Here is a 26,784-nt window from a genome sequence, read left to right as displayed (position 1 = left end):
GGAAAAAGAGTTGTATATTGTAAAGAGTGAGGCTTAACAGGGGTGCAGTTTCATAGTTAGATAAAGGAATCACTCATTGTTTGTTGACCAATTACACAATACCAGGGAGAAAAAGCAATATACATCGCTGATATCCTATATTTTAAATGTCAAACCCAAGGATAGTCATGGAAACTAATATTGATTAACTATACTGGGGCAATTTGGTTACAATTATGGTGTGCAGCATTTGGTGGATACCGTATTGGAAATCAAGCAGACTACGCTATAGATAAATGGATACGTCTCATGGTGTTTGCACCCATCATGTGACAGATACATTTTGCAACAAAATTGATAGTGGTTCTTGTGCAGTGTTCCTGTATTGATGGTGATTCTGGTGACTTATGTAGTGATGATGATTCTGGTGATGTATTCCTGTAGAGATGGTTGTTTTGGTGATGTATTCATGCACTACTGAAGGCTCTGGTGATGTATTGATGTACTATTGGTGGTTCTGGTTATGTATTCCTGTACTGATAGTGGTTCTGGTTATGTATTTCTGTAATTATCTTCAACAAAACCATCACCAGTACACGCACTTGACACCAAAGTCATCATCAGTCAGTGAGTATGACACCAAAATCATCATCAGTACATAAATAGAACACCAGTGCTATCAATAGTACATAGTACAGCACCAGAACCATCATCAGTAAATACAGAAACACTATAAGAACTTGACTACAGCAATAAATTGTGATGTCAGGTCAGACTTATATATAATTATATTGCATGAACCTACAACTCAATGTATGTCCTTAACAATAGTAAAGAGATATTGGGAGTTGTTGTTACCATCGATCATCAGCCTGCAGACCATACAAGAACCATAGTCAGTGCTGATGAGATGCAAGTGGTACCACAAATAAACATTTACATCCAGGTACCTTATAGGTGACATCTTCTCTGTTTGGAGTCGTTCTCTTTCTTTTCATCTCCTTCTTGTCCTGACGACATGTTGACTTTTCACATCTGCAGTTTGTCTCTGCAGACTTCCCTCTTTTCCGATCTTCTGCATCACAACCCAACATGGTGCCCTAAAAATAAGAGTGTTATTGTAATGCTTTCTGCATAAAAATGTCTGTTCATACTGTGCCATATGTAAGCCTCCTATAGTAAATGGCTTCCACACTATCTTCCCTTATGAACTACACCCACCACACTATCCGCCTTAATGAGCTATAATCACCACACTGTTAGCCTTTATCAGCTATAACCACCACACCGACCACCCATAGTTTCTGCCCACCATGCAAACTTCTATCCATACCATGCCCCAATTTTATGCTTCCCCCTCTCCATAGTCATACTGTGCTTCCTCTTCACACGATGCCCTCATACTGTGCACCATTCTGCTTTCTCAACACTGTGCCCCCTTCTCACTGTCCCACTACACAGTATGATAGTCACCACAGCCCCCTATATAGTATGGTCACCACAACCCCCAGTATAATGTCCCCAACAGCCTCAATACAGTATGGTCACCACAGCCCCCTAATAAAAGGTCCAAAAGAACCCCAAATTTTGAATACTTATAAATGCTCAAACCAAGTATTATTCAGATGGACTGATCCATTGACAGCTCTTTCCCCAAAAAACACAGTATGCACTAGTCTTCTCTGTGTTTCATATGAGACTGGCCTATTTCAGTCTATAAGTGTGTGAAAAAAAATCAGGACCCACACGGATCATCCACATAGCATTAGATTTTTGCAATTATTAACATAGAATACTGAATTTTGTCTTCGAAATTTTACTAACCGCTGATGGATAAAAACATATGCCGCATGAAACGCATACAAATAGCAATAGAGATGGAAAAATATTATTTTTTTTCTGGATGAAAATTTGATAAATATTGATATGGTCATGTGAAAGTAGCCTTAACTGATCAACTTTGTTTTGTTTTCATTTGGACCAAGACTTTAGGATCGTAGACTGAACTACATGGACTTACAGACACTTCTAGCGACTTTTATTACGCTACTAAAGTATTGCAAAAGTTTTTCCTTTCTAAGCAGATGGCTGACAATCGGCTTGTAAAGTGGAAAAACAAAGGAAAAGTTATACAAGTCAGCTGATTGTAGACACTGTGTATATTTCACATCTGGTCATGTCAAAAATACATGACATTTGACCCCCTCCACGACAGTGTCATTTTTTGAGAAGTTCAAGGTCAATATCAGGTTTGTAGATACAAAGTTTTGTAAAAGTGTGTTTATTAACTAAAAACAATGTTGTAGTAAAAAAAACTAAAATGGAAGGCCTAAAATGTTCAAAAAGTTGTTGACAAGGCCTCTCTGTATATTTGCCCACATTTGTGCCCTGCTTTTGGATTTTGCAGCAGTTTTGCTTTGGCCCAAGAACATGTGGAAAGCATGTTTGTTATATTAGGTGAATGTAATCAACCACAGATGTGACAACTCACGCTGCGAGGAGGATCATGAGAGCGTGCAGAATACTTTTCTGTGTTTTGTTTTTTACATGCAAGCATTCACAAATAATTCCTTCCAAATATAATTTTATTACAACAAAACAATCTAAATTCCAGAATACAGAAATAGGCAATAAAAATTAAAAGTCATTCTTGTTTTGTGGAGTGATATATTATACTAGTGGAATGTTGTAACGTTGCTTTGGTTCCTCATTAATGTCTTCCATGAAGAATGGGACGCAAATTACTGAATAAAATTAGATAATTTCGAAGTAAAAGCTAGTTTTACCAAAGAAAACGAAATTTTACTGCTCTTTTGATTTTACAGATAAATTTTGCTGCACTGTCAAGAGATTCACTGAAAAAGGAAAAGAAAATGAACAATATCACTGAGAGAAAAAACAGCCATACTTGCAAAATCATGTCCAGATACAAATGCACAACCAGGATGCAGCAGGTCCCCCAAGATAAAACCAAGGGCAGCACAGGTGGAAAATACTGAAAACAAGTCACTCACTAACTCACCAAATCTTGGGGGACCCACTGCATCCTGTCTGTGCATTTGTTTCAGGACATGATATTGTAAGTATGGCTGTTTTTTCTCTCTCAATATATTGCACTGTCAACAGGTTTTCCAGCAGAGATTGGATTTTAGTTTGGTCGTGATGTAGTCTAACTCCGGCAGAAATGAGGTATTACATAACAGCAATAAGTCAGGGGTCCTTCCTCAAAGTATAGTATCCTAATGGTGACAACATTGGGACAGGACTTGTCCTCCAAAGTTCATGTTTCTGGTTATTTTTCTTAGTATAAATTATGTTATTCCTTATTGACCAGAATTGTTGCTTTTTGATCCTCAATTTTAGCCATAATTTTAGACAATATTTCATTTTGATAAAGAGCATGCGTACATTTGTTCACAATGATGTTAAAGGGAACCCCATCAGGTCGGACAACACAATGAACCTGTAGATATAGGCTTAGTCAGCAGGTTAATAGCATTGGGTAGGTGCCCTGTTGTGATAATCAAAGTGCGGCACCCGGGAGAAAATTAACTTTACTCCTATGGGTAGCTGCTGACTTTCAGTTATACAGGCATACCCGCATAGTTACAGTCACCATTCACAGCACTGAGAACGTCTGCTGAGAGCACGCTCTGGCACTTATGTGGCGCCCCTGAGGGTCCAGTCACCACAGAAGTACTGCACCTCAACCAGAGGTGTGGTATCCCACTCTCAGATAAGGAGGGAGCACGACCCAGGATTCTAACACTCGCACCCAACACATACCAGTTCAGTCAGGGAGGATGGTCTTATCCCAGGCTGGCTAGGAAAGGGTATTGGGGAATGAGTGGGGAAGGTAGGAAAAAGGGGAGGAGCTTATAAGGTGAGGTGAGAGAGCAGTGACAGTTGGTGGGAGGAGCTAGTGCTGAGGTAAGAAGATTGTTCTAGAAAGAGTCAGTCAGTCAGTCGGAGGGGAGTGAGAGAAGGAGGGAGGGCTGACAGAGTCTGAGGAGAGTTGAGGAGATGGAGAAGGAGAAGGACTGCAGTAGGAAAAGCGAGAGAGAGAGTTCTGAGGGGAGCCTGAAGGAAGCTCCTGAGAGGACAAAAGGGGTCCTTGGGACACCAGTTTTTGTTCGGTCAGTTTCTCCTCAGACTCTTGTCAGCCCTCACTCCTTCTCTCACTCCCCTCTGACTGACTGACTCTTTCCAGAACAATCTTCTTACCTCAACACTAACTCCTCCCACCAGCTGTCACTTCCTTAAGCTCCTCCCCTTTTTTCCTACCTTCCCCACTCATTCCCCAACACCCTTTCCTAGCCAGCCTGGGATGAGGCCATCCTCCCTAAAGGTACACCCAGATGCCCTGACTGAACTGGTGTGTGTTGGATGCCAGTGTTAGATTCCTGGGTAGTGCTCCCCCCTTACCTGAGAGTGGGATACCACACGTCTGGATGAGGTGCAGTACCTCTGTGGCGACTGGACCCTCAGGGGCGCCACACTTACAACCAGCTTCGGAGTGCATCAGTGTAAGGTGCCTAGGAAGCGCCACAGTCTCTGTCATGCCCTTACATCAGTGCAGAGCTGGCTCTTAGTGCCAAAGGGTACTCACTACCACTGCTCTCAGTGCTGTGAGCGGTGATATAGCCATGGCGACACATCTGTATGACTGAAAGCCGGCGGCTCCCGGTTGCAGAAAAGTTATTTTTCTCTGCTGCACTTAGAGTACAGTGGCAGCACACCTGATTAACCTTGTATGTGCAGATTAATATTGTTATCGGACCTGACAGGTTCCCTTTAATTCAATTTCATTTCATACGATATTCCAATTTCATCTGGCACCTTCTTTTAGTTTGTACAACATTTTAGTGGGAAAAACAAATCCGTCACCCTAAAGGCATCAACACTCACTGAATATATTGACGTTTGTACATTCTTCTGCTTTCTTCAGTGTTTCCTTTGATAAAGGCTGCTTATGAATACATTAACCAATAATGGCGCTGTGGATGTCATTGCTATTCAGCAATACATTACTTTACACTAGTTAATGCAAAACCATATCATCATTAGGTCCATTTAGTTCTAGAAAAAAGTGGATTGTGTCACATTTGTCAGGTGATTGTAAAACATGTTGTACAGGTATTAGCCCACAAGGACGGATCTGCTTTAATGCGGTTTTATTCCAGTTTCTGCAACACTCAAGTTAACATTTATGACTGTTACATGCCGGCACATGAATATTTATAGGAGGATTTGGATAGATACATAAAGTATTGAAAATGGGAGGTTGTAACATATGTAAGGTAGAGCTTGTTATTCAGATAGGGGACACTCGCTTGGCAGCCAATAAATCACAGACGGCACAGGTTTTTTAACATATCTCCAACAGTCCATGCAGTTTATTAGGCATCATAAACCAGGAACAGCAACAGAAAGTTCATATAAACAGCATAGCATCCATGACAGAGCTTCACTCTGCTTGTCCTGTGGTCACGCAGGTTGTGCAATGTCCAGTACACAGGCTCTCTAGTCTCAGAGTTATATCCCCTGTCCGGGTTTACCTCATGGCTGCTTCTCAGTGCAGACATTTATTCCCTCCAGGGAACTGTCACACACACGTCTCACATGTACAGGAAGGCAGACCCATCTTCCTTCAATCGGTCTCACGTCAGCCCAGACGAGACCTTTCATACGGACCAACCGGGTCCCAGCATTCCCTTATGTGACCTAACCTGGCCACCTTATATGGTCCGTAGCCACGCCCACCGGGTCACATGGCTATGACCTCATCACAGGTCCTTCAAGCATTTATACATTCTTTATTATGGCGTTCTAGACACACCCCTGGGTGGATTTGTAGGTAGCTCTCCCTAACACATTGGCACGAAAGATCAGCTCTGCTGATCAGCACATAATCAAGCCTTCATCCCAAGGCCACCCACCTTGAGATACATTACGATCATTCAGCATCCTACTCCTATCAGGACACTGGAAATGCTTATACGCCTGTCCTGGGACACCCACACAGCGCCCCCTAGCGGACACAGTGGTCACTACACCACACATACAATAGCACGAGGAATAACTATATAGGTGAAAACGAAACCACCAAGTTACTATGAATCCTACAATATATTTTTTGTGGTCCAAGGCAAGTGTAATCTCAGTATACATTATAATAGCAGGAAAGTAGCACCTTCATTCTCTACAGGCCATTCTGTAACAATGGAAAAGTGATACTGGTATAAAGGCTGGTATTAGAGCTGAGGGGCTTAAAGCTAAGGCTAGGAATATGTAATTATACTCTTATTCAAAGCGTTTATAAAGCAGCCAAATTTTTCTTTTGTCTTTTTCTTCTTTTTTTGTTATATTGCATTGCTGCCACATTGCAGAGTAGAATATCTACACTATATGGACAAGAGTATTGGGACAGGTACACATTACACTGACAGGAGACTTTATGACACCCCATTCTATATCTAGAGGCATTAATATGGAGTTGATCACTCTTCTGGGCAGGGGCGTACATAGAAATCATGGGGTCCCTTAGCAGAAATTCTAATTGCCCCCCACGACCCCCCCATAGAAATATTGAGGTCACAGGATAGTATATCTCACAACTTTCCAGTCTTTAAATATGCAAATTGCCTCTTCAGAGAGGAAGGGGACTTGAACTCTATAGCGCCACCTGTTGGTAGTAGCAATCCTTCAAGTCACAATCGACCCTTTAACGAGTCTTGTAATATGACTTATGATAAAAGCCAAATCAGAATGTCAAATTGGGATTCTGATTTGGCTTTTATCCTAAGTCATATTACAAGACTCGTTAAAGGGTCGATTGTGACTTGAAAGATCGCTACTACCAACAGGTGGCGCTATAGAGTTCAAGTCCTCTTCCTCTCTGAACAGGCACTTTGCATATTCTTTTCCCAGAGGAGCATTGCACGGCGAATAAGCCTCCTTACCTTGACAAGCCAGAGCTGGTATGTCACTCTCCACAAGGAGAAACCTTACCCCTCAGCCTTTAAATAGTAATTTTCCTCCTGCTGAAGTCCTAGATTCCTTTTTCATTGCCCCCATAATGTATGATGCTAAGAAAAGTGCCCCCAAAACACAGTATGATACCCCTATGGTGAAGTCCTCCACATTAGCCTCTATATGCACAGTATAATGACCCTACTGTATCCCACCTCAACTCCCAAGGCAAAGTATGGTGACCCCAACACAGTATGATCCCGCAACTGTGACCTGCACACAGCCCTCCATGCAGTATAATGGGCCTAATTACAGTATAATAGCCCCACACTGTATAATGGCCCCACACAGCCCTCCATACAGTATGATGGACCCCACAAAAACCTTCACATTGTATAATTTCTTTTATACAGTATAATAGCCCCCCATAGCCCTTCAAATATTATAATGGCCCCATATAAGCTTCCATATAGTATAACGCTACTCTGACACGTCAGACGTCGAAATAGAATATTGGGGGAGCACGTTTGCTGATGCTTCCTCCTCCATCATCATTGCTTGCACTGACAGGGGAAACCTACCTCCGACTGTCAGCACGAGCAATGATGATGGAGGAGGAGTGTCATCAGACACTACCACCCCCATCATTTTGTGCACGCGCTGATGGGCAGAGGGGGGCCCGGTGTGGGTGCTGATGGGGGGATAGGGGGCCTAGTGCCGACACCGGGCACACTGGCTCACTGGCCCCACAGCAGTGTTGTGGCCTGCTGCCATTGACGGTATGCCTCTGCTTCTGGGAAGGATTTTTACAAGATTTTGGACTATGTCTTTGGGAAATTTTGCTCATTCTTCCAGAAGAGCATTTGTGAGGTCAGACACTGATGATAAACGAGGCTCACAATCTCTGTTCTGGTTAATCCTAAAAGTGTTGAATGGGATTGAGGTCAATCTCTGTGCAGACCAGTTGATTTTTTCCACATCAAACACCCCAACCATGCCTTTTTGGACCTTGATTTGTGCACTGGGGCACAGTCATGATGGAACAGAAAAGGGCTTTCCCCAAACTTTCCCCACTAAGTTGAAAGCTACATTTGTGCAAGAAATTTTGGCATGCTGAAGCATTAAGATTTAATTTGACTGGAACTAAGGAGCCTACCCCGACCACTGAGAAACAGCCCCAAAGCATTATTCTTCATACACCCAAGCTTTACAGTTGGCATAATGCAGACAATCTTATAAAGTTCTCCTGGAATTCACCAAACTCAGACTCATCCATAAGATGCTAGATCTATATGTATATACAGTATGTGTATGTAAGGGAGCAGGGCTGGACTGGCCATCTGGCCATTCTGGTAAATGTCAGAAGGCCTGTCTGGTCATAGACTGCCTTGTCTGCTACATTGTTAACAGAATCAGTGTTTTCAAGACATCCATACGGTAAAGAGTTGGGACAGATCACAAAGTCGCTGACTCCATCACTTACCCATAGTTACTTACTCATAGATTGTAAGCTTGCGAGCAGGGCCCTCATTACTCTTGGTATTTGTTATAATCTATGTGATTATTGTTATGCTGCAATGTCTATTGTCTGTACAAGTCCCCTCTGAAATGTAAAGTGCTGCAGAATATGTCGGCGCTATAGAAATAGAATTTATTATTATTATTATTACCCCCATATCATTAGAAATATTGGTCTTGTAGTAAATCTTCCTTTCCTCCATCCATGATAATGGAGACCACAGAAACAATCGGCTGAACAAGCACTCCTGCGTTTGGGAGATACGACTGAGAACTGACAGCCATCTAATGTTGTGGCAGCCATATTGGTTGCTACCCAATTTAGTTGTCTGTTGGAATGACATTATGGCCAAACCACTGGTTAGGTGATAACTTGTAGATCACTGGGATTCCTACCAATTAGCAAAACAGGGCACTTTTATCCCTGTTAGAATGGAGTTGTGTAGTGCACATGCTCAACCGCTGCTCCATTCCTTCTCTATGGTCCTAACGACGTCTGTGCTCAGCATTTTCCGGCAAGCCCAATAGAGAATGAATGAAGCGCTTGTTTTTCACTGGACAACCCTTTTAACTATTAGACAACAAAGGTCAAAGGTATTTTTGTTATTTTATTTATGGGGGTGATTCTTAAATCATTTGCTTGCAAAATTGTTAAGAGGTTTTTCAATCCAGCAAAGCAAATTAAAAGCAAAAATACTTTATTGTGACTTCACTAAAATAGTAGCATGGGCATAAAAAAATAACTGACGTGTTTTGAGTCTGACTGACTTAATTGTAAATTAGCTATATCTACGATAGTCAAATGGACTCAAAACGTGTCAGTGATATTTAAACTAAAAATATTTAAGCAGATAATGGTTTTAACACCCCCCCATATTAATGCTCCCGTATGCTTCCAAACTCCTTGAACAGCATGTCCATGCTCAACTTTCCTCCAACCTCTCATCTAATTCCCTCCTTGACATCCTGCAATCTGGCTTCTGCCCTCACCACTCCACTGAAACTGCCCTGACCAAAATTACTAATGACTTACTCACAGCCAAAGCTAAAAGACAGTTCTCCATCCTCCTCCTTCTTGATCTGTCCTCTGCCTTTGACACAGTTTACCACTGCCTACTGTTACAGATTCTGTCTTCCCTTGGCATCAAAGACCTTGCCCTGTCCTGGATTTTATCATACCTTTCTGACAGCACATTCAGCGATTCCCACTCCCACACTACCTCCTCATCCCGCCCCCTCTCTGTTGGAGTCCCCCAAGGCTCTGTCCTGGGGCCCCTACTTTTTTCCATCTATACTCTTGGCCTAGGACAACTCATAAAGTCCCATGGCTTCCAGTACCACCTGTATGCAGATGACACTCAGATCTACCTCTCTGGCCCAGATGTCACCTCTCTGCTGTCCAGAATCCCAGAGTGTCTATCAGCCATATCCTCCTTTTTCACCTCTCGCTTCCTAAAACTCAACGTAGACAAAACTGAACTCATTATCTTTCCTCCATCTCACGTATCTTCCCTACCCGATCTATTATGGTAAACGGCATCACGCTCTCTCCCGCACCTGAAATCCGCTGCCTCGGAGTAACTCTCGACTCTGCCCTGTCCTTCAAACCACATGTCCAATCTCTTGCCACCTCCTGTTGCCTCCAACTCAAAAATATTTCCAGAATCTGTCCCTTCCTCAGTCCTCAATCTACTAAAACTCTTGTACATGCCCTCATCTTCTCCCGCCTTGACTACTGCAACACTCTCCTCTGTGGCCTCCCTGCTAACTCTCTTGCACCACTCCAGTCTGTCCTCAATTCTGCTGCCCAACTAATCCACCTCTCTCCTTGCTACTCCACTGTCACACCCCTCTGCAAATCCCTCCATTGGCTCCCAATTCCCCAACAAATCCAGTTCAAACTACTAACACTGACCTACAAAGCCATCAACAACCTTTCCCCTCCCTATATCTCTGAACTAATCTCCCAATATCTTCCCTCACGTAATCTTCGATCCTCCCAAGACCTCCTACTCTCCTCCACACTTATTCGTTCCTCACACAACTGCCTCCAAGATTTCTCACGAATATCCCCTATCCTCTGGAATGCCATGCCTCAACATGTCCGATTATCCACCACCCTCGGATCCTTCAAAAGGAACCTGAAAACCCATCTTTTCAGGAAAACTTGCAGCCTGCAATGACCATTCTGGCGCCTCACCACCGCCTGAGCTGCCGCCTCATCACCACCAGAGCTGCTGCACCCCCGACCATCTGTCTCTTCCCCACTATCCCTTAGAATGTAAGTCCGCAAGGACAGGGTCCTCTCCCCTCTGTACCAGTCTGTCTTCGTAAATTTGTTTACTGTTAACGATATCTATAACTTTGTATGTAACCCCCTTTCTCATGTACAGCACCATGGAATTAATGGCGCTATATAAATAAATAATAATAATAATATTAGTAATATATCCCCATCTGGTGCTCGGGATGGGGACAGCATGGGCCTGTGTGATTTTAAATGCCAGGGCTGAATTTCAGCCCCAGTCCGTACCTGTAAGGGAGTTAAACTTCATATTTTGTGACACATAAATTGTGTGTTCTCAGGAAACTATTATTCACCAGGAGACAGAGTCACCATAGCATTTGTAAGAGTCAGTGCAGGCCCAATGGTTCCCAACACTGATGTAATGGTGAGTGTTGTGGTAATGAGCAATGTGCAGCGCTGCCGGTATGATGGGCACTGTTGGATGGGCAAAAGCCAACAGTCACTTTGGGTGCAACTCTTGACTGAAATATTTGTTTGTCTGTATTTTATTCTATAGTGTCTCAAGATTATTACTATCTCAGCCTCAGACACAAAATAGCTATTTACAGGGACTTGAGATGAAAAAGAATTCTATGAATTACCTGGAATAATTATTGTAAGAAAACAACTAATTAATTCATTCAAGTTGTCAATCCCAAATCACAGATTTGTACTCTCAGTTTCAGTGTTTTTTGGCTATGCTCATCATCATCACCAAGTAACAGTGCAGAAATACAGACATGACCAAGGAATAACTTTAGAAACGCGTTGGCTATCGGTGTAGATGTTTATTTCACTGTGGTGCAGGCCTAGTAGTTCATCACTACGTAGAAATGGAATTAATAAGACAGTAACACTATAATGGGATCACAATGTGGGCAATGTTGTCTGATAGCAGATCATAGTTGTATTCAAATGATGGGCTGAAACCAGACCAAGAGAAATTAGTTGGAAGCCTACCGTAAATAAAAAAAGTAACAAAGCCATAAAATAATATAGAAATAAGCATAGAGTCGATGTCACAGTCCATCAGAAACCGATTTAACTAATGCTAGAATCAAGCTGATGAAACTGATGGTCGATCATCCCAATCAGCCAAGATGAACTATTCCCTCCCCGATAGTGTATTCGAGTTATACTTGACTCAAAATAGCTTTCGCTATCTTCTCCAGCCTTTTTGTTAAAATTCATGCTTGCCAAAGCTGCCCTCATTAGACATTTATACCCTGGGTAGTGGCCATTCTTAGGTTCTGCAACTCAGATTACATTAACTTCAATAGGAGCTGAGCTGCATTTTTCAAAAATGACCACTATAGTCCAAGCATTAAAAGAGGCACGAAATCGCAGGCCAAGAGTGTAATAAGTCACTTTGCAAAGCAGTAGTGTGACTTCATCTGGAATTTGCAGCTCAGTTCTGAGCACCATTCATAGAAATGATGTCTTGGAGATAGAAAAGGTACAAAGAAGAGACACAAAAATGATGAGGAGTATAGAGCAGGACATGATTGACTTGTTCTACTACATAATGGTCCATACAAAAAGGAATGGTCAAAAGCTGTTCAATGTAAACCCCCTCTAAAGACAATGGGGCACTCCCACCTTCTGGAGGAAAAGAAAGGTTCAATCTCCAGAGGAAACACCTTATAAAAGATAAGAAGTATTAATCTGTGGAACAGTATCCCTCAATAGCTGGTCACAGCAGGAACCCTCAATGTTTTAAAATATAGCTTAGATGCTTTTTTAGAAAAAAAAATTATATAAACTCTTATGGAAATGTGTAACTTTTTTTCTGAATATTTGGTCCAGTTGATTAGAATCAGGAGAGAAATTTTAGATCTTCTGGAGCAAACTAGATCATGCATTGTGGTTGGGCAGGTGCCTCTTACCTTTGTCCTTTCTCAATTCTCTGTTAAACCTGACATTTTTGTCTTTTCTCAACATATTACCATAACTATGTAACATTGAATGGAGCTGTGAACTTTCAGCTTCCGAAGTTTCAAGTATCAGCCAGGAGTCCCCCACCAATCTGATGTTGATGACCTATGCTCATTAATATCTTGGTCTTAGACAACCCTTATAAGAAAAGGTTTCTCATTTCCAAAAAAGATGTTCATATTTGTCGCAGACCTGCAGCTTTACAATTGTAACTTCTTCCCATCTTTAGGTTTCTATGAAACTACAGAGAACACAATCACAAGGAGGGCTAAAGTGATGTGGTGCACAAGTCAGATGTGACCCTTGCAATCATCCATGGTAGCTCCATAAAGCTCTCTTTTATTGTTAAGAGATCACTTAAATTGCAAGATTATGAGGGGTAAGAGCCTGAAAGTAGGCCAGAAGCAACTGAACTTGGCTAACTGTGCTTACAGCATTCCTCTGAGAGTTTACTTTCAGTCAAGTCCAATTCTGTTTTGATGGACTTTAAAGAACATTGTGAGAGTGTTGGATTTCTATTTACTTTTTTTTGGAGAATGTGCATATTATATAACAATCTCAAAAGGGGGCAAAAGTAGGAGAATTGTTTTTCTTAACATCTTCAATTCCACGAAAGGGGCGATATACAATAAAATCAAAGCTTCTGAAACTGTGAGGAGTTCCTAAGTAGCGAGGAGGCCAAGCAGTTATTGGTGCGAAGCTGCTCAAGGGGAAATTTTGACCGGAGAGAAAATATATAAAATGCTCATACTACACGAGATCCTTCTCTTTTTTTACAGCATTCTCTGATTTAGCAACATCATTAAAGGGAATCTGTTTCATTTATGCATTGTTAAAATGTATATGATATGCCATAAATGATCAATAGATGCATGTCCCATCTCTGAGGCCCACACCTATTCATGAAAATGAGGCCTAATTGTGCGGTAACACCAGAAGAGAGGTGACTACTCATGCACAGCTTTCTCTACTAGTTTATATGGAAGCTCAAAAAAATGACAAACCCGCATGCTCAGCAATTTTCAGAGCTTCCATAGAAATTAATTGCGAGATCCGTACATTAACAGTCACCTCTATTGCTGATGGCGCAATGGAGACTTGTTTTCAAGATAAATTCAAACCGCGTAAGACTGGCGTTCGGGGGGAGGAAACTGGGCAATTTACCAGTGCTCCCACTCCCTTAGGGGACCCCTACATTGGTAATAGCAGTTCTGCATTATCAGTGTAGTTTACGAATTTGAGAGTGCAGTAGGACCTTTGATGACATCATCATGTGACCATGATGTCAGCAATGGTCCTCCAACCTGCAGGACCATTTCTGACATCGCAGGATGCAAGATTTATCTACGATAATCAGCCGGCACTCACCTATTCTTGTCTATGGGTACGTGGAAAACATTAGACTGCACTTGTATTTTTCTCTCCACTTCCGAGAAAATCGGATCACCCTCTGATCAAAATCTGATCAGAGCGTGAATTAGATAATCGGACCAATTTTCTTGGATGGAGAACATATGGTGGTCTACACCTTCCCTGAGCCTGATTCATAATTACGTTTTTGCCACTTTTTTGGCATGAATAACTCTCAATTAACGACTTTTTGATTTTTTTTGACAAATTCATCAAAGGATTTGCAACTGTTTAAAGTTTTGTTGTTGTAGTTTAATTAATTATAAGAATTTTGTGTCAACTTGGCTTTTCCACATATTTTAAACTTATTCTCTAAATGCAACTTTAAAAAAACAAAAAGTCACAACATTGTCACTTAAATTACTCTCATCCTCCCCTGGAGTGAATTGTCTGTACGCCAGAAGCATGCAGATTTTAAGACATGTTGTAGAACATGTGAAAAAAAAAATAAAGACAAAAATGAATTCATGAACTATGTGCATCATTTTGATGAATTTGGAGCAGAAAACAGCAATGAATATACTAAGGCAAAAAAGAAAAGTGACATATAGACTGTGAGCCCTCGCGGGCAGGGTCCCCTCTCCTTATGTATTTGTGTGTCCCTTGTCTTACACATGTTTATTATACTTGTCTATATTTCCCCTTTTCACATGTAAAGCGCCATGGAATAAATGGCGCTATATAAATGCATAATAATAATATAACCCCCACAAATGATGACTAGTGGCCTTTTTCTTTATCTCGGAAGTATGCTAACATGTACATGTACATGGATAGGTGCTTCCAAAATTATTGTTTTCAATACATATAATATTATATTATTTTCCAGTCAGGGGAAGACAGAGATTTAAAAACAATATATTGAGCTTAAACAGCATCAAAAAGTGCATCCCTTAAATCACCATATTATATAGCACTGTGTACTTACAATTACTCATTTTTCCTTTCTACCCTGATAATTCTTCTCTTTTCTCTGCTCTATATAGAAACAGGAAGTCTCTTGTTCCTACATTTATCATTCCCCTCTTCACCCCCTGGCCAAGTTGCTCCCTCCTCCTCCCCCCTGACATTAACTTTTGCAGTGACTGATGACTCATACAGGTAAAATTGACCTCCTGTTTCTACATAGAGCTTAGGAGGATTCAGCTAGTCAGTTTTTAATCACGTGATATCATAGAACTAATGGAAAAGAGAAGGATTATCTCGGTAGAAAGGCAAAATGAGCAATTGTAAGTACACAGTGCTGTATAATATGATAACATCAATATATTAAGAGGATAACAATTTTGATGACAAGAGTGCTTCTTTAAGCAGCAGCCCTTCACACAAAGCTCTTATCACATGTCGATGCAGGAAAACTGTTCATTGTCGATCACAGGATGGAAAGCAGCAGTGGAGCAGCCAAAGGTGGAATTTGGATCCTGGGCTAAAGTATAGGTTAGTAAGATATCTAATTTACTATTCAAAAAACAAAGCCTTATATCATTAGGCGTAGAGTATTTTTTATACTGAAATACCCCTTTAGGCTGTGTGCCCACGATGCGATTTTTAAGCGTTTTTGCCGCGATTTTCGGTGCGAAAACGCTGCGAAAACATTTAAAAAACTCATACAGAACGCACCCCATCCATTCCTATGGCATTCCGCACATGCTGTGCTAATGCTGCGCTTTTTTCCGCGGCGGAATCGCATCACAGAAAAAAACGCAGCATGCTCATTCTTTTTTGCGGCATCGCAAAGAATTGCAGCGATTCCGCACCCATAGGAATGCATGAGAATCGCTTACTTCCCGCATGTGGCTATGCCCACCATGCGGGAAGTTAAGCGTCTCATGTGCGGTTGGTACCCACGGTGTGGAGGAGAGGAGACTGTCCTCCAGGCCCTGGGTACCATACCCCTGTAAAAAAAAGAATAAAAAATCGGGGTATATTTACCTTCCGACGTCACTCGCAGCCACAGCCTTCCCGGGCCTCAGCGTTCCCAGTAATGCCTTACGGCAAGGTCCTGTGATGACGTAGTCTCGCGTGACTCTAGCAGTCTCGTGAGATCGCTATAGCAACGCGAGACCAACGTCATCATAGGTCTTGCAAGGCATCGCTGGGAACAGGAGCGTCGCTGAGACTGCGCGGGACGTCAGAAGGTAAATATACCCCGATTTTTTATTTTTTTTAGCATTTTTAACATTCTATCTTTTACTATTAAGGCCGCATAGGCGGCCTCAATAGTAAAAACCTGGTCACACTTATCAAACACTATGTTTGACGAGTGTGACCAACCTGTCAATCACTTTCCAAGCGATGCTTCAAATCGCTTGGAAAGTGCTTGAATATCGCACGCGAAAATTGCGCCAAAATCGCGAACATAATCGCGGTGAAATTGCGCGGGAAAAAAATGCACGATTTCTGGGAAGGAGTCCGGTTTTCAGTGTCCAGATTAAAACGCAACGTGTGCTCATAGCCTAAAGGGGACTTTGTGTCCGCTTACGTACTGTGCACCAACAGCTCAGACTGCACATAAGTCATGTCTGCCCATTTCAGTCATTTTGTGCTCTTGGCTTTATATTTTTGGACATCATATACTAGTATATCTGTTACTTATTTTTGTTACTACTGTTACACTTACTTATATTGCTGTTGCTGGTATTTCTCAATAAGTGGCACTGGTGGTTGTAATTGTTGGTCAGGTCGTGGTGTATTGCTGTATTTTATGATGAATCCTATATGTCATTCCACTGTAATAATGGCCGAAATTTCAGATATTCTGCTGCACTAAATCTCACTAAAACCGCTATACAATGAAAAACAGATTTTGATGTTAATGGCTGCGGAATCTGTTTTTATCTCGGATGCTTAATCCTGATCAGCAGCGGATTACAAGCAACTTGTCCCCTGAACTTCAAGAGCCCTAAACTCCAAACAAGCAGATGTTTCGGTATTTCTGGCATCCATCCCCAATTTTCCACGTACACATGTCCAGATCCAAGTGTAGTTTTTGATTAGACACGATTATGTTCTACTTTGGTGCTTTGGGTATATAGGGAACACATAATTCTGCTTTGTGTGATGGTACATTTGTCTCAAAAGGAAATTGCAGTATTTTTTTCTGTTTATGGAAATCACATGGTTACTTTAATAAAAACAGATGTGATAATATTCCACCCATTGGCGTAGTAATAAAAAGTATTGGCGACAGAGCAGAACAAATGAATAAAGTGTAATTTATGATCAAGTGTGACCTGTGGAGAAGAATACAGGAATCAAGTTTTGGAACTTGGTTTTTGTTTCATGCTTTGTAACTTTGAATTTCCATGTACTTAAAAGGGAACTGTCACCAAGTTTTGGCTACCCCATCTGAGATCTGAAACATACTGATCTTGTAGACAATCCGCTACATCTAGACCAAAAAAGTGTGATAGAAACATACATTAGATAAAATTCCAATTTTTATTTCAACATATAAAATAAATGAAGTGCCTCATACCATACAAAAAGATCAAAATTTAGCGAATACAAAAGTTCAAGGGACACAATAGACATATATTGTAAGCTATATATCAAAGTTGTGCATAAATATTTTCTGCAATTTTTTGTGAAAATATCTTGAAAACTATAAAGCAGAAAATATCTTTAAAAGCACATCATATAATTATCATCTTTAAATTTAATTTTATATTTCTCAATAAAATATTTTTTATCACATAAATATTGCAAAAAACCGCATGACCTGATTAGTGATAATTCACATAAGATAAATTCAGAAAAATTCCTTATAGCATATTAATTCTACACAAAATAAAGGGGCAAAAAGCACACTGAAGCAGTTCCCAATATTGCTGTGTGCCTGGAGGAAGCATTGACAGCGAAACGCGCGTCGGGGTCTAAGATCTTTAGCGAGCCATTTGGCATTTATGAGGCAAGAGCCGGGAATAGGTAATATGCCTTTATGAGACATTTATAGTGTGAATGATATGTCTAGTTGTGAGCCGTACAAAGAGAAGGCTGGTAGTGCAATAAGAGACTGCGCTGCTGTGGTAGAATTCAAGATATCTTTATTGCCAACACGTTTCCTGAGCCAGTCCCAGCTCACTTCATCAGGGCATCTGAGTTGTGAGCCGTGATACAATGTAGCATTATATGTAATACAACGGCAGTATTTGTAGCTGCAATTACTTGCTCTGGTCTGCATTTCTAATGAGATTTTGCATTGTGCAAGGCACACAGCAATATTGGGAACTGCTTCAGTGTGCTTTTTGCCCCTTTATTTTGTGTAGAATTAATATGCTATAAGGAATTTTTCTGAATCTATCTTATGTGAATTATCACTAATCAGGCCATGCGTTTTTTTGCAATATTTATGTGATAAAAAAGATTTTATTGAGAAATATAGAATTAAATTTAAAGATGATAATTATATGATGTGCTTTTAAAGATATTTTATGCTTTATATTTTTCAAGATATTTTCACAAAAAATTGTAGAAAATATTTATGCACAACTTTGATATATAGCTTACAATATATGTCTCTATTATGTCCCTTGAACTTTTGTATTCGCTAAATTTTGATCTTTTTGTATTTTTGTATGGTATGAGGCACTTCATTTATTTTATATGTTGAAATAAAAATTGGAATTTTATCTAATATATGTTTCTATCACACTTTTTTGGTCTAGATGTAGCGTATTGTCTACAAGATCAGTATGTTTCATTGATATTTAAAGTGTGGCCAATCCCTTGGTAAGGGAAATGGGTTTGGGTAGTGTGTTTATTACCCATCTGAGATCTGTATGATGTAGGGGCAGAGACCCTGATTCCAGTGATGTGTCTCTTACTGGGCTACTTATTGTAATTTTGTCAATGGGGCGGGAAAAAGAACAATCGTAAAGTCCCATGTAGAATAAGAAAAATCAAATCTTTATTTAGCAAATGTAATATACAGGCAAGGAAAAGACATAGAAGGCATATACAGTACAGACCAAAAGTTTGGACACACCTTCTCATTCAAAGTGTTTTCTTTATTTTCATGACTATCAAAATTGTAGATTCACCCTGAAGGCATCAAAACTATGAATTAACACATGTGGAGTTATATTATTAACAATAAAGTGTGAAACAACTGAAAATACTGTATGACTTATATGCTAGGTTCTTCAAAGTAGCCACCTTTTGCTTTGATTACTGCTTTGCACACTCTTGGCATTCTCTTGATGAGCTTCAAGAGGTTGTCACCGGAAATGGTTTTCACTTCACAGGTGTGCCCTGTCAGGTTTAATAAGTGGGATTTCTTGTCTTATAAATGGGGTTGGGACCATCAGTTGTGTTGTGCAGAAGTCTGGTGGATACACAGCTGATAGTCCTACTGAATAGACTGTTAGAATTTGTATTATGACAAGAGAAAAGGAGCTAAGTAAAGAAAAACGAGTGGCCATCATTACTTTAAGAAATGAAGGTCAGTCAGTCCATAAAATTGGGAAAACTTTGAAAGTGTCCCCAAGTGCAGTGGCAAAAGCCATCAGGCGCTACAAAGAAACTGGGTCACATGAGGACCGGCCCAGGAAAGGACGACCAAGAGTCACCTCTGCTGCGGAGGATAATTTTATCCGAGTCACCAGCCTCAGAAATCGCAGGTTAACTGCAGCTCAGATTAGAGACCAGGTCAATGCCACACAGAGTTCTAGCAGCAGACACATCTCTACAACAACTGTTAAGAGGAGACTTTGTGCAGCAGGCCTTCATGGTAAAATAGCTGCTAGGAAACCACGGCTAAGGACAGGCAACAAGCAGAAGAGACTTGTTTGGGCTAAAGAACACAAGGAATGGACATTAGACCAGTGGAAATCTGTGCTTTGGTCTGATGAGTCCAAATTTGTGATCTTTGGTTCCAACCACCATGTCTTTGTGCGATGCAGAAAAGGTGAACGGATGGACTCTACATGCCTGGTTCCCACCGTGAAGCATGGAGGAGGAGGTGTGATGGTGTGGGGGTGCTTTGCTGGTGACACTGTTGGGGATTTATTCATAATTGAAGGCATACTGAACCAGCATGGCTACCACAGCATCTTGCAGCAGCATGAAATTCCATCCGGTTTGCGTTTTGTTATGAATGGGTCACCGAGGAGGATGGCAGGAACAGGCTAAGCCACCAGAAAATCAGAGAGGTTGGTAACGAAGCAGATTGCAGACCCCTTTATCCTATCCACACAACTAGCAGTAGCCATGGAGCATACCTACGATGCCCTAGACACCTTGGCACAGCCGGAGAGCTAACTAAGCCTAAAGCAAGAAAGGTGAAATCCAAACTGCCCCGGAGCAGACCCCAAAGGAATAGATAGCCCCCAAACATATATTGTCGGTGAGACAAGATGAAACACAAACGCAGGCAGAAAAATAGACTGAGCAAATGATGGGGCCCAAACTGACTAGACAGGATAGGAAAGAAAAGACACTGTCTGCAATCACGCAAAAAACCCTGAAAAATCCAACACATCTGATGTGCACAAAAACACTGAAGCCACACGACTTCGCCCCCACTATATCAGCACTCCGGTATTAACTGGAAGCAAAGCAAAATAGACTAATATAACAGGGGACTGAACAAACTGACACAAGCAGTAACATATGGAGCGGTGGTCCAGCACAGCCCCCAGCAGGAGCAAGCTGAACCCGCACAACAAGCAAAGATAGACAAAACCAGATCAGATGCAAAGGATTAGCAAATGAATCACTTGCCTGAACAATACAGGAACAGGGGAGGAGACATCAGACCTCTGAATGCACAGGGAAGCAATTAGCAGCAGGGATTGCAGGAAGTCTGCAGATTTAAATACTCCTATCCGTAACCCCAGATCTCCAATCATCATTATCATCATCATCAGGTGGCAGATCTCTGTCAATCTGGCCAGCTCCATTACCTCCAGTAACCACCAGAGGGAGCAGGGGGAGCTTCGGCTCAGAAGTCTGAGCCAGAGAATTCACAACAGCGTTTAGTTTGACCATCATTTATTTTTCAAAAGGACAATGACCCCAAACACACCTCCAGGCTGTGTAAGGGCTATTTGACCAAGAACGAGAGTGATGGGGTGCTACGCCAGATGACCTGGCCTCCGCAATCACCAGACTTGAACCAAATTGAGATGGTTTGGGGTGACTTGGACCGTAAAGTCAAGGCAAAAGGGCCAACAAGTGCTAAGCATCTCTGGGAACTCCTTCAAGACTGTTGGAAGACCATTTCCGGTGACTACCTCTTGAAGCTCATCAAGAGAATGCCAAAAGTGTGCAAAGCAGTAATCAAAGCAAAAGGTGGCTACTTTGAAGAACCTAGAATATAAGACATATTTTCAGTTGTTTCACACTTTTTTGTTTAATTATATAATTCCACATGTGTTACTTCATAGTTTTGATGTCTTCAGAGTGAATCTACAATTTTCATAGTCATGAAAATAAAGAAAACTCTTTGAACGAGGTGTGTCCAAACGTTTGTTTTGTACTGCACATGTGCAGTAAGTATGCATAGGACACACATGGCAAGGAGCTGTGACATGTCTCTATATTGCAGGGTCCTGGCAGTATGACATATGAAAAATAATATGAATCATTATAAATAACCCTGCGAATTTAGCCAAGCTGTATAATGTCAGACAGATCATATGGACATTGGCAGTCCATTACCAAACAGAGGCAAGCTGGTTGATTGGCAACCTTATGATGATGGCATAAAATTATAGAGCCAACAAAATCTCAAAAAATGATAGCCAAAAGGATAAAAGATGTGGTACCTAAAGAAAGACACCAATAAATGCAGGGTCTCACAGTACGCATGTCTGCCCCCGGCTGCCTCGACATGCGTTTCATGTCATGCTTTCTCAAGGGACACCTGCTGTGTCAGGACAGCATGATGGGCTTATCAAATCCTCCCTTATCAAAGGTAAGCACTACACAATATACTGATCAGCATATGGAACTTGGACTGGAGCTGCGGCTGCATAGAAATACAGTTCCGGTCCTGAGTGCCGACGGCAGTGCCGGGTGTTAATGCGAAAGGCTCGTGCGTGTTTCTCGCATCACACACAGTAGTGTGATCCCAGACTTAGACCTATTTGTATATCGTTGGGTGTGATGATTTTTTTTTTAATATATAGTTAATAAAAGGCGTTTTTATTAATTCCCTTGGTGGGTGATTTTTGCTTAATTCATTTTTTCTTGGTCTTTTGGTATATTATTATTATTGGAATTCTCCACCATTTATTCAGAATGTTTATTTAGGCGGGGCTATATACGTTTTGTTCCCATCCTGGATTTTTTAAGGGCCCCGTCACACATAGCGACTCACCAGCGATCCCGACAATGATATGACCTTGTCAGGATCGCTGGTGTGTCGCTACATGATCGCTGGTGAGCTGCCAAACAGGCAGCTTCACCAGCGATCAGCACCAGCGACGACGAGCATGCGGCATCGCTGTGTACCTTAAATACCAGCGCGCTGGTGCAGGGAGCTGGTTACCTTGGTTACCAGCTTCCTGCACCTGCGCGCTGGTAACTAAGGTACACAGCGGGTTTCTAAGCGCCGCGCGGCACTTACAAACCTGCTGCTTACCTTGGTTACCAGCTCTTGCTCGCTGATCGCTGGTCTCCCGCCTGCCACACGCAGCGATGCGTGCTGGCCAGCGGGAGACCAACAATGAAAAAAGTGTCCAGGGCTTTCCACAACGATCAGCGATACCCGGCAGGGGGGCCGGTCGCTGATAGGTGTCACACACAGCGATCTCGCTGGTGAGATTGCTGTTGCGTCACGAAACTTGTGACTCAGCAGCGATCTCGCTAGTGAGATCGCTGTGTGTGACGGGGGCTTACCGTATATACTTGAGTATAAGCCAACCCAAGCATAAGCCGACCCCCCTAATTTTGCCACAAAAAACTGGGAAAACTTATTGACTCGAGTATAAGCCTAGGGTGGTAAATGCAGCAGCTACTGGCAAATTTAAAAAATAAAAATAGATACCAATAAAAGTAAAATTAATTGAGACATCAGTAGGTTAAATGTTTTTGAATATCCATATTGAATCAGGAGCCCCACATAATGCTTCATACAGTTCATGATAGCCCCATAAGATGATCCATAGAATAATATGCCCCATATGCTGCTCCATAAAGGTTATGGCCCCATAAGATGTTCCATAGATTATGCCCCATAAGATACTCCATAGAATAGGTCCCATATGCTGCCCCCATAAGATGTTCCATAGATTATGCCCCCATAAGATGCTCCATAGTTTATGCCCCCATATGCTGCCCCCATAAGATGCTGCATAGATTATGCCCCCATATGCTGCCCCATAAGATGCTTCATAGATTATGCCCCCCATATGCTGCCCCTATAAGATGCTCCATAGATTATTCCCCCATATGCTGCCCCCACAAGATGCTCCATAGATTATGCCCCAATATGCTGCCCCTATAAGATGCTCCACAGATTATTACCCCATATGCTGCCCCTATAAGATGCTCCATAGATTATGCCCCTATATGCTGCCCCTATAAGATGCTCCATAGATTATGTCCCCATGTGCTGCTGCTACATTTAAAAATAAAAAAAATGACATACTCATCTCTCCGTCGCTGGGGGCCAGGTGCTGGTGTCACTGCTGGCACCTGAGATATTCACCTGTCCATCGCTGCTTGCTGCTGTCTGGCACATCATCTGTCAATGATATTCAGACTGCAGGGGGCGCAGCGCACACTAACCACGTCACCGTGCCCTCTGCTGTCTGAACGTCACTGACAGATGACGTGCCAGACAGCAGCAAGCAGCGATGGAACCCTGACAGGTGAGTATCACTATACTTACCCGTCCTGGCACGGTCTCTGCAGCCCCCAGCTTCTCCGCGATCTCCCTTCCTGCCTTCAGCGGTCACGTGGTACCGCTCATTACACTCATGAATATGCGCATATTCATGAGTGCAATGAGCGGTACCATGTGACCGCTGAAGGATGGAAGGAAGATCGCGAAGAAGCTGGGGGCTGCAGAGACCGTGCCAGGATGGGTAAGTATGACCTGACACCCCCACCCCCCTCCCCCTCCGGCCCCCTGGTGTATATGACTCGAATATAAGCTGAGAGGGGGACTTTCAGCCCAAAAAAATGGGCTGAAAATCTCGGCTTATAATCGAGTATATACGGTAACTTGTTATTTTGAACATTCTTCTACTTTACATCTTAGTAATCATGTACAATATAATCTCATAAATATAAAACACCACCAACGTTAAATATATAGTAAAATAGCAGGCATACTCATGATGATAGATCCATTTAAACCTGAAAAATAATTTTAGGGAAAAATATAATTTATTAGATAAATTACTGATGGAGAATATGAATGATAAAGTGTTACTCCTGTTATCATTGACGTGTTCTGTGTAATTTGGCTAAGACACATTGCTAGACATACACACCCTGTTTCTAAATGAGGTCATTACTTTGACAATGACCCCGTACGTTGGAGATCTTAATCACTACTGACAGATATAGATAGCAGTATACATGGTGGAATCAGAAAAAAATGCATTCATTACATTATGTTCTCTTCAAGATAAAACATTGATTAGGAAATAGAGTTTGCATAAGTGTTTGGTCACAGGGGTGATACTTTGACATGAGCGCTCATGTTCCTACTGCTGGTGTTTGGCATTTTACTGGAAAAAAATATACTGATAGTTTTGCAGGAACCTGCAACAGATGCTCCAGATAGAGCCCCAAACATGCAATTGGGTCCAAAAATATTTGGACAGAGACACAAGTTTTGGCCTTTTAGCTTTTTGCCAAAACATATTCAAGATAGAGTTATATAATCAATATGTTCTTAAAGTGCAGACTTTCAGCTTTAACTAAAGGGTTATCACATTCTAATTGGAGTAAGGGTTTAGGAATTATGGCTCTTTAATGAGTAGCTGCCTCTCTTTAAAGGGGCCAAAAGTAATTGGACATTTATCTCAAACCGCTCTTTAATGGTCTGCATGGACTATTACCTTGTTAATCCATGATCACATAGACAGGTAAAAGGTCTGGAGCTGACTACAGGTGTGGCATTTGCATTTGGAAGCTGTGAACCCACAACACAACATGCTGTCACAGTAGGTCTCAATAGAAGAGAAACAGACAATCATTAGGCTGAAAAAAAAGAAGAAATCAATTGAACAGATAGCAGAAATGTTAGGAGTGGGCAAATCAACAGTTTGGTTTATTATGCAAAAAAAAAAGAGTGCAGTGAAAAGCTTGGGAATTCAAAAAGGCCTGGACTTCAACCGAAGACAACAGTGGTGGATGATTACAGAATCCTGTTCACTTGTAGTTTTGTGAAAGAAGAGATAGAGATTTGCTAGGAAAGTTGTCCTAAATTTAAAAGTTGCCCTCTGTATAAAAATAAACAAAAGGCTACTGTTATAATTAACTTTAAGTTTTTGTATGCTTTATCTGACGCTAATTAGGGTTAGGACTAGAGATAAGGCTAAGAATAAGGTTAGGACTAGGACTCAAGCTAGAGATAATTGGGTAAGGGTAAAGCGCCCGTTACACATAGCGATATCGCTAGCAATATCTCTGTAACGTCACCGATTTTGTGACGTTACAGCGATATTGCTAGCGATATCGCTATATGTGATACTTACCTCCGACCGGCTCCCCCGCTGGTTATCGCTGATCGCACGAGAAGGTCCTGGACCATTTCTCGTTGGGCGCTTCCTGCTGGGCTTCCTGTGGCGCCGACGAGCGACGCGTGGACGCGTGCAGGAGGACGTCAGGATCGCCTCGTCTGACAGGTAAGTAGCGACCCCCGACCCCTGCGATGTCGCTGGTGAGATCTGCCTGTGTGGCAGCTCACTAGCGACCACTTAACGATGCACCAGCGATCCATATCGTTGTCGGGATCGCTGGTGCATCGCTAAGTGTAACGGTACCCTTAGGGTTAAGGTTAAGATTAGGGTAACGACCACATTTAGGTATAGTGCTAATTAGAGTTAGGTTTATGGTTAGGGAAATAAAACCGTTGCATAAAAAAACTGAAAATGTAATAAAAAATATAAAGTAAAAAATATAACATATTACTTTATTTTTTTACTTTTATGTCTAACATTCAGTTGGTTGGGGTGTGTAAAATACTTGCCTTTTCCATGGGTGCTGGCAACCTATGCTATGCCACTGCAGGGAATAAATTGCAATTATGAGAAAACCCTATTAACGTACATTCATATGGAGTTTTTCTATCTTGATTTTTCTGCCTGAAAAATCCATCTCCAAAAATCACATTAAAAAACTACATTTTTTGGAGCAGTTCATGGCATGTTTTTTGACATGGTATTTGTGCTTGCGGTGTGGAAAAAAACCTGTTTTCTGTTTGAAATTAATAGGAAGCTTTGGGAACAGTATTTGAAGCTTTTTCTGATGTGGATTTTGGAGAAAAACCCACTACAAAATCCAAAACCAAACCCCTGCATGTAATAATATTTGTAAAGGGCTTGTCTTGTCTTGAGATGAGTGAACCCGAACTTAAATGTTTGGAATTCGTTCCGTTCTCCCAGAAGCCCGTTGCAATGTTCGGTATTCCAGGGTAAGTCCGGTACGACAGAGAATTTTCCAGCTCAAAAATTTGGATCCCCATTGTATTCAATAGGGTTTGAGTTCAGGCTCAAGTTCAG

At 41.6% G+C, this 26,784-nt stretch overlaps 1 protein-coding gene across 2 annotated transcripts in view; it reads left to right on the top strand.

The window, feature by feature from the left end:
* The window catches only part of PDE1A (phosphodiesterase 1A), a 317,847-nt gene that overhangs the window by 133,627 nt on the left and 157,436 nt on the right, over positions 1 to 26,784 (top strand). The gene's annotated exons all lie outside the window — the stretch shown is intronic.

Source organism: Dendrobates tinctorius, unplaced genomic scaffold (genome assembly GCF_039654945.1).
Source record: "Dendrobates tinctorius isolate UK_male_01 unplaced genomic scaffold, ASM3965494v1 ptg000056l, whole genome shotgun sequence".
Taxonomy (NCBI): Eukaryota; Metazoa; Chordata; class Amphibia; order Anura; family Dendrobatidae; genus Dendrobates; species Dendrobates tinctorius.
The sequence above is the reverse complement of the archived record's forward strand: the minus strand, read 5'-3'. Positions and strand labels throughout refer to the sequence as shown.